The following is a 7,509-nucleotide window of genomic DNA, read 5'->3' as shown; positions in this document are numbered from 1 at the left end:
AGGGTGGTTAATGAAAGTGTTCCAAAACGCGACATTAATTTCTTGACGACCTAATAGACTAATGTTATGAATAATTCTTATTATTAGATGGTACTACATTGATTCAACCCATGCCGAGTTTCCTAAATCATTTTGTTTATGGTTTCTTTTGGTGAAACGTTATCAGCTTCGCTCTTACTATTACTACTACTACAACTATAATTATATTTGGTTGTTCAACACGAAATTGCGCGAAATATATTATATTGTAACTGCAAAGAATATCCAGACATGCCCCAGTATTCAATAGCACATATATAACAATATTTGTTAAGAAACCTCCTCCCCAGTGGCTTAGCGAAAAGTCTAGTCTGAAAATTTATAATACTAAAAATCGAGTTTCGATACCCGTGATGGGCACAGTACAGATAGTTCATTGTGTAGCTTTGTACATAACAAGAAACAAACAAAAACAAAATTGTTCAGAAAAAGCGAAATATTTTTAAGCTATGCAACTTTGTGCTTAAACAAAAATAAAAACAAGAAAGAAATATTGTAACAATACCGAAACTTAGCACATACATTCCGATAGAAACAATTGTGGAGAATTGGAAAGGTAAGAATCTGATATCATCTAAAAATTGAATATTTGAATATAAAATGCGTAATCAGCAAATATATAAAACTTACGGTAAATCACGGCGATCCGTTTTCACAAACATAACCAACATTCTTTTTAGAAACAGTCAACAGTTTATTAAGATGCCGCTACCAATTTCCACACTTGTAAACATAATAGAACGTAACAAATCCCACTTCTTTTTTAGTAGCTGCGTATTAATACGAAACGTAACTGGGCGTGTTGTCAGACAAGCTTATACCTGATGAGTGTACAGTCAACCTAGCAGCTATAAAAATATTTAGGAGAATGATAAAAATGGAAATGACATTTAGCTGATTGGTGATAATTTAAAATAGATAGGTCAAAGACCGAATTACAGACTATTGTTCTCTTATGAGCTACAACGAGTACTATTTAATCATTGTATACGTAATACTTTAACCTTTGAAATATACAGTCAGTATTCACAGAGATAAACACAAAAAAGCTGGTGTTTTTTGTTTTTGCTTTAAATAAAACTAAAGCTTGGAAAGATCTTTTGCAATATTCTGTATATGGTATGCTTTTGAACAGAAACTGAAGAAAACCTTTTTTCATAGCATTAAAATAATTTATAAGCTCAGTTTACTTCGTTTATTAGAGGCCACAGTCTGTAAATGATCACGTAAAGGTTCCGTTTATCACCTGCCTTTCCCAATAAAACCGAAACTTAACTAAGGCCTTAAAATAATTTGAATCTACGACTACGTCACTTTCTTCTAAATTATGTTGGACTTTAAGTACACTCTGAGTTATTCTGGTTCTCAAATTTCACACGCGTTAACAATTTTGTTTTAGTGAATCCAATATAGCTTTGATAACAGCATAAACTAAATTTGATAACTTTAATGCAAGAATACGGTCCTTAGATCTATATCAAAATAATAATAACTGTAGGCGACAACTAGCCAGTTCACTGTTACCTAGTAGCGCCATGACGCGGGTGATTTTTTAATCACCTAATAGATGTGATGTCTGGTCCTTCGCATGCAGCTCCACAGTGGCACAGTGATATGTCTGCGAACTTATACCGCTGGAAACTGGGTTTCGATACCCGTGGTGGGCAGAGCACAGAGAGTCCTTTGTCGCATGCTTCTGTACGGTGAGAAATGGTAAGAGATGTTGACACACATTTTAAAAGTACTGATAAAATAATGTGGTCTCGTGACTTGACTTTATTTACAAAATCTAAAGCGTTATTTGAAAAAAAAAGATAAATGTAAAGGTTACAAGTATTTGTAAAAGGATACATGAAAAAAATAATTGTGTCAAATTATCATACTTTCATATGACAAATTCTCAATGAAAATGCGTCAAATGAATAACTGAATCCATATCAAAGTCATTGTTTAAAAATGAAAAGAGAGACTACTGAATATAGAGTAAATGAAAACTGTACACTAAAAATCAATATATATATATATGTTTCACTACTGTTATGGTGTGAACGCCTTTTCTAATCTGGCGAAGTATGATTATAATTAATTATTCTTGTCGTAAAGCATAAGTAATGATATATATATAATAATAATTAGTAGTATAATACGCATAATACTAATGTCTTATGACAAGTACAATTAAATATTTCATAGTTTGCCACACTTTGATATGATAAGAAAATTTTCAAATATTTGAAACCGAGGTTATAAATTTCCTTCCTCGTGTTTGTTGCCTAGTGGGTAGGTAAGCGGCAAGTTTATGGACTTGCAATGCTAAAATCCGAGGTTCGATTTTCCGTGGAGACCGGAGTCCTCATGTTTGTACATTTTGACCAGTCAAAAATCGTGTATTGATGCTATAAAATCATTATATTTGAAATGTGCTCAGCATATATTTTTGTTGTCTGTAGTTTGAAAATTTCTTTCTGGTTCTCTTCGACTTTTATGCATACATAAACTACGTTTGTTCCTCGAAAACTTGTGTCACCTTATGTTTTCACTAGCTATTTTGCTTTTGGTACGCCTATTTTTACATTTGGGTATGCAACAGTATCAGCGACCCATTTAAAAGTTGAGGTTTTGTTCGCAGACCGTTTTTAAGTTTAAAATAATATTGATGAGATTTTAACACTATTTGTTTTATGTTATAGCATATATCAGCAAAATGTTTCATGCTAATTGCAAAGCAATAAAGACTTCGCACATATTTTGTTTTATCTTATCTTAACAACCATTACTTTCTGAGATATCGAGCAGAGTTTCACTGTTGAAAATACCTCTGGAATATTGGATGATAGCTTCTCAATTGTCACAGTTAGTCAGCCAACGTTAGTAGATACAGGCAAATTTCCGTATTCACATTATGTGTTTTGCAGTTCTTATGAGCGTTTTTGCATTTGTTTTACAATTACATTTAAGGGAAGCAACTTTTCATGTCCTAAGATAACCTTTAATTAATCATGAATTTACATAACTTCCGTCCAGGGGACGGGTACGCTAGCCAGTTACGTAATAAGATAAAGCTGCATCTAATAGGATTTGTGACCAGAAACCAAAACAGATGTTTATTCACATTTACAAGAAGTAACCAAGTATTCATAAAGCTAATAAAAAAAGAGCGAGAGAGCGTTTTTATTGATTAAAATTTCTTCATCAGTGGGTAAGTACGGGATAATCAATTAATAATAAAAAAATATTAAGACAAAGGTTTTCCGTGTTGAATTTTACCTAAGCAATGCAAATGACATACAATGTTTTTTATTGAATTCATTTAAGTTAAATAGATATTACCTAACACTTATTATATAATATACCCTTTCATTTTATATTAGTAATGGATATTTTTTAATCTTCAATGTTCAAAATACTTCAAAACAATTGGGAACTATTTCTCTGTGTATCCTATGATCAGTAATCATATTTATAATGTTAAGTCGATATTCGAACTTATATTTATTAGTATTTTTCTTTTGATAAAGATGAAAAATTCTGAAAGATAACCACAATCCAGTTTGTAAAATCCTGATCAAATATATCTTATTGCATGAAAACATGAAGGTGTAACGCTTATATTGTAGTGGTGTTCATGTTTTCTACATAATTTAGTATATTGCAATGGGTCACTTAAGTTTGTTGCATTATCATAAATGCAGACATTTGATTTGAATTGTACAAGTTGTCTTTAAATTCTGCTAGGCCTTTCACGTTTTTAGAATATTCAGAGAAGTCCAAGGTATAATATATTAATACTTCACCTTGCTATGTACAAGTTATAAAACTACTGTCAATATAAGCATTAGGATTTCAATAAAATATATTTATAAAAATAATATAAATAAACAACTAGAGTGTCACATTCATTTTCTCATGGAAAATATCCCTGTAAAAAGGAGTATATTATATCAAACAGACAGTGATATTTTCTGTAGGCAATTCAGATGTAACCTCAAAGATACAACTTCCCTTATTTTATGATGGGAATAACCAACAATTACATGGGTATCGCCTTCGTCTTGAGAAGGATAGCATTATTGTTTCAGATATATAATGCCATGTTTTCTCAGCCTGAAATAGAAAATTACAGATTTAAGGCTTAGATTAAAAAGTTTGAGATACCTTGGATACCACTAATTTACTTATTTACCTTTTATTGTTTTTCATTGTTAAATAAAAATCATTTCATCGTGTTTTACGTTGTGCCCAATCTCTTTCTTTGATTTCAATGTAACAGTTGGTAGGAAGGAGAAAATTTGGTATCATGACCATAGAATTTGTTTTGTGGAGTTTTCTATTTTTCTTCAGACAAATGTATTTGCCTATGCTCTTCTGAACTGTTGTATTATTGAGTTGAAACTTCACATTTAAGTAAATGGAATTTTCCACAAGTTGGAATACTTATGAACGAGTTGTTGAGTCTCTAGAGAAGTGCTCTTCTGAAATTTGGAAACTAACCAATACTGTAAAGGACGGTGACATTTTTCTTGCTGAGGCTGCAGCCTTGGGAAGGAGAACTATCAGAGTCTGTTGCACTCAGAATGGCTTAATAGGTGTTTCCCTAAAGTTTAACCTCAGTGCAAAGGAAGCATGGATGACTGAGAATTGTCACAGTGGCATGCCGTTTGGCAACTCCAAGATTGACTACGGCAGTTTTTAAAGGACTTCCAGACATTTCCTGACCAGGCTAGCCCAGCCTTTTTTTGATGCCAACCGAGATCAGATAATAGAGACTGGAAATGCCACTATTGAACAATGGCTATCAATCTTAGCTGTTTCACCTGTCATACTGGTAGCATTCATGATATATATGGCAGTCATGAGCTTATCTGTGATGGGAAATATACTGCCATGGGTTATGGAAAAGCCTAGGGTCAAGTAGAGTTGATAGACAGACTACTTATTGTAACTTCCAATTCTGCCCCTAAGGGAAGAGACCTGAGGCTAATTCTTGAGCAGATATCTTTAAACACGCTAATTCCACTGCACTCTTGGCATCTCAGCCTGGTTTTGGTAAGAGTTCGTGGGTGAGAGGTTTATGCTGAAATTCCAGATCATTGTGACAGTGGTAGAAGCTAACAAATCACACTCTGACATTTAAGAGTGTAGCAAAAGATGATCTGGACTATTTACTAGTGTGTTTCAGGCTGTTCGCTGCCTGGAATAGATGAACCTGCATCTGGATGGGCCAGCCCTTTATTCTATCAAACATTCAAGCAAGGTGCAACTATATGATGGGAATATGGTTGTAGTTGAGTTGTGCCAATATTTCAACTCTGCAAGGATATCCTTACAATCTGCTGATGTCATTGAAGGTGTGCTTTCCTATTCAAGTTGTGCAGATCATATGCATAAGTGACCAAGTTTTCAGCATAATCACCTGTTTTGAGCCTTTAATTTTTCCTGGTGGACAGCTCAAAATTAATCGAAGGGCTACAAGGTGAGACATTGAGGCTCCACTTCAATGTGAGAAACATCTTCACCATAATGGAGGCAGTTTTGGCTGCACCGAGGTTCAACATAATGAACCAAAAAGGTTGCAAGCGAAGAAGAAGCTCAAAATGGCAACTTCAGTGGTTGTGTCTCAGATTGCCCTCCACAAGTGACTGCATCACGCCAAGCTCGAGGTTTGCGGAGAGCAAACTAGCATCAACACATCTTATTACTGTGACACAATTCCACTGACTTCCTGTAGAAGGGGCAGGGCTTCCACGGGTGTTCCATGATTTTTGTGCCAAAGCTTATGCCAGTCATGCCTCTGCCTAGATGTTGCTGTTGAAGGAAATAGTAAGGCTGCGTTACTTTAAAGTGAACTGTCCAGACCTTCTCATACAGCAAAGTAGACAAGGCTACCAGTTTTGACTGGTTGCTCAGCAGATGCAGGAGGGCCAGCATCAAGCTGTTGCTGTTGGTATTTTATCTCTAGAAAAATAAAAGAGTCCAAGTTGGATATGGCCACTGAATTAAGAGAGTGCAGCAGACAGCTCATACCAAAAAGTGGTACTTTATATATGCCAGCAAAGACATATGGGCAAGAGATGGAAACTCTGGTTGATATAGGAAATGCCAGGAAGTTGGTTGATCTAGTTATATATATATATCACGCATTCTGAGTATAGTCACCATTTTGGCCAGTTAACATTGACTTTGTTCTGGCAAATGATGATAAACTAAATGTGACCATAGATGTACATTTCAAACTACATCTAGGTAAAGTCAGCTACGGGATGAAGGTAGTCATCTCCAATCTTGGTTCTGGCATTAGTATCTTAGAGATGGACTTACTGCAGAAAGTATTAGCTAAGTTTGCCTGTGTCAGAACAGGCTCAGGAGCAATGTACTGCATCAATGTATGTTGCAGAGAGAGTCACAATATCCCAATGTACACAAGCGGTGTTCCTTGGTTTACTATAGAGGTGGTCTAGTTTGTTGGCACCATTTAATTAAGTGTTGGAGTCAACACGTGAAATTCACTATTTCCTATACAGAAAGCAAGCAGCATTATACAAATAGTATAGTTATCTGTCTGATGATGTCTGAAATCCCAGTGTTTTATTGCTACTGGAATAGTTGCTGGCGTGGTAGACAAAATGAAGACAGTGATTGTCAGGAAGAAGGTTGTACTAAGGTTCTGTGTTGATTTCAGATGAGTGAATATAGTTACTCACATTGATGTCTTTCTAATCCCGTGGACAGATGGATGTCTAGACACATTGGAAGGGACCCGATGATTCAATACTTTAGATCTGGCATCTGGATACTGACAGGTAAAACTAGATGACGAAAGCAAACCTAAGATTTCTTTCAATACTTGAGATGAGTTGTACCAGTATTGTATCATGCCATCCTGTGTAAGAATGCACCACTTTCGAGAGGCTGATGGATCTCGCACTTAGGGTACTAGAAATGAAAAGGTCCCTGGCCTATGTCGATGACGTCAAGTCTGCTGCTAAAAACATGTGCATGGTACTTCAGTGGATAAGAAAAGCAAGCTTGAAGTTGAAATTAAGTAAGTGTGTGATCATGCACGTGCAGGTGAAATTTCTTGATCATACTATGGGAACAGATATAGTCTCTGTTGATCATGCATGTGCAGGTGAAATTTCTCGATCATATTACGGGAACAGATATAGTCTCTATTGGCCCTGCAAGGATCACAGCAGTAAGGAACTGGCTTTCAACCTGTGACCAAATGCAAAGTCTGCAGTTCTTTCATTTTGTGTCATATTACTGATGTTTTGTTTCCAATTTTTCCGAAATTGCCAAAGCGTTATTTGCTATCAGTAAAGATGATGATATTTTGAATGGACCAGCAAATGTGAACAAGCACTCTTGTCACGAAAGAGCACTTTAGAGGAGACTCCAGTGTTGGAATATCCACAGCCAGACTAAGTTCTTGTTTGATACTGATGATAGTGGAATTGGAGCTATTGAATG

At 35.3% G+C, this 7,509-nt stretch overlaps 1 protein-coding gene across 2 annotated transcripts in view; it reads right to left on the bottom strand.

Moving 5' to 3' along the window:
• Nucleotides 1–1,671, bottom strand: part of LOC111085681 — a 12,865-nt gene extending 11,194 nt beyond the window's left edge. The window contains exon 1 of one of the 2 annotated variants that reach the window (XM_022385415.1): nt 1,564–1,671. The gene's annotated coding sequence lies outside the window, so the exon portion shown is untranslated. Of the gene's footprint in view, nt 1–669; nt 758–1,563 lie in introns of those variants that run through there. The other variant, XM_022385414.1, reaches the window with a different exon arrangement.
• Between the last annotated feature and the right edge of the window lie 5,838 nt (nt 1,672–7,509).

Source organism: Limulus polyphemus, unplaced genomic scaffold (assembly GCF_000517525.1).
Source record: "Limulus polyphemus unplaced genomic scaffold, Limulus_polyphemus-2.1.2 Scaffold550, whole genome shotgun sequence".
Lineage (NCBI taxonomy): Eukaryota > Metazoa > Arthropoda > Merostomata > Xiphosura > Limulidae > Limulus > Limulus polyphemus.
This window is presented reverse-complemented; position numbering and strand designations above follow the sequence as displayed.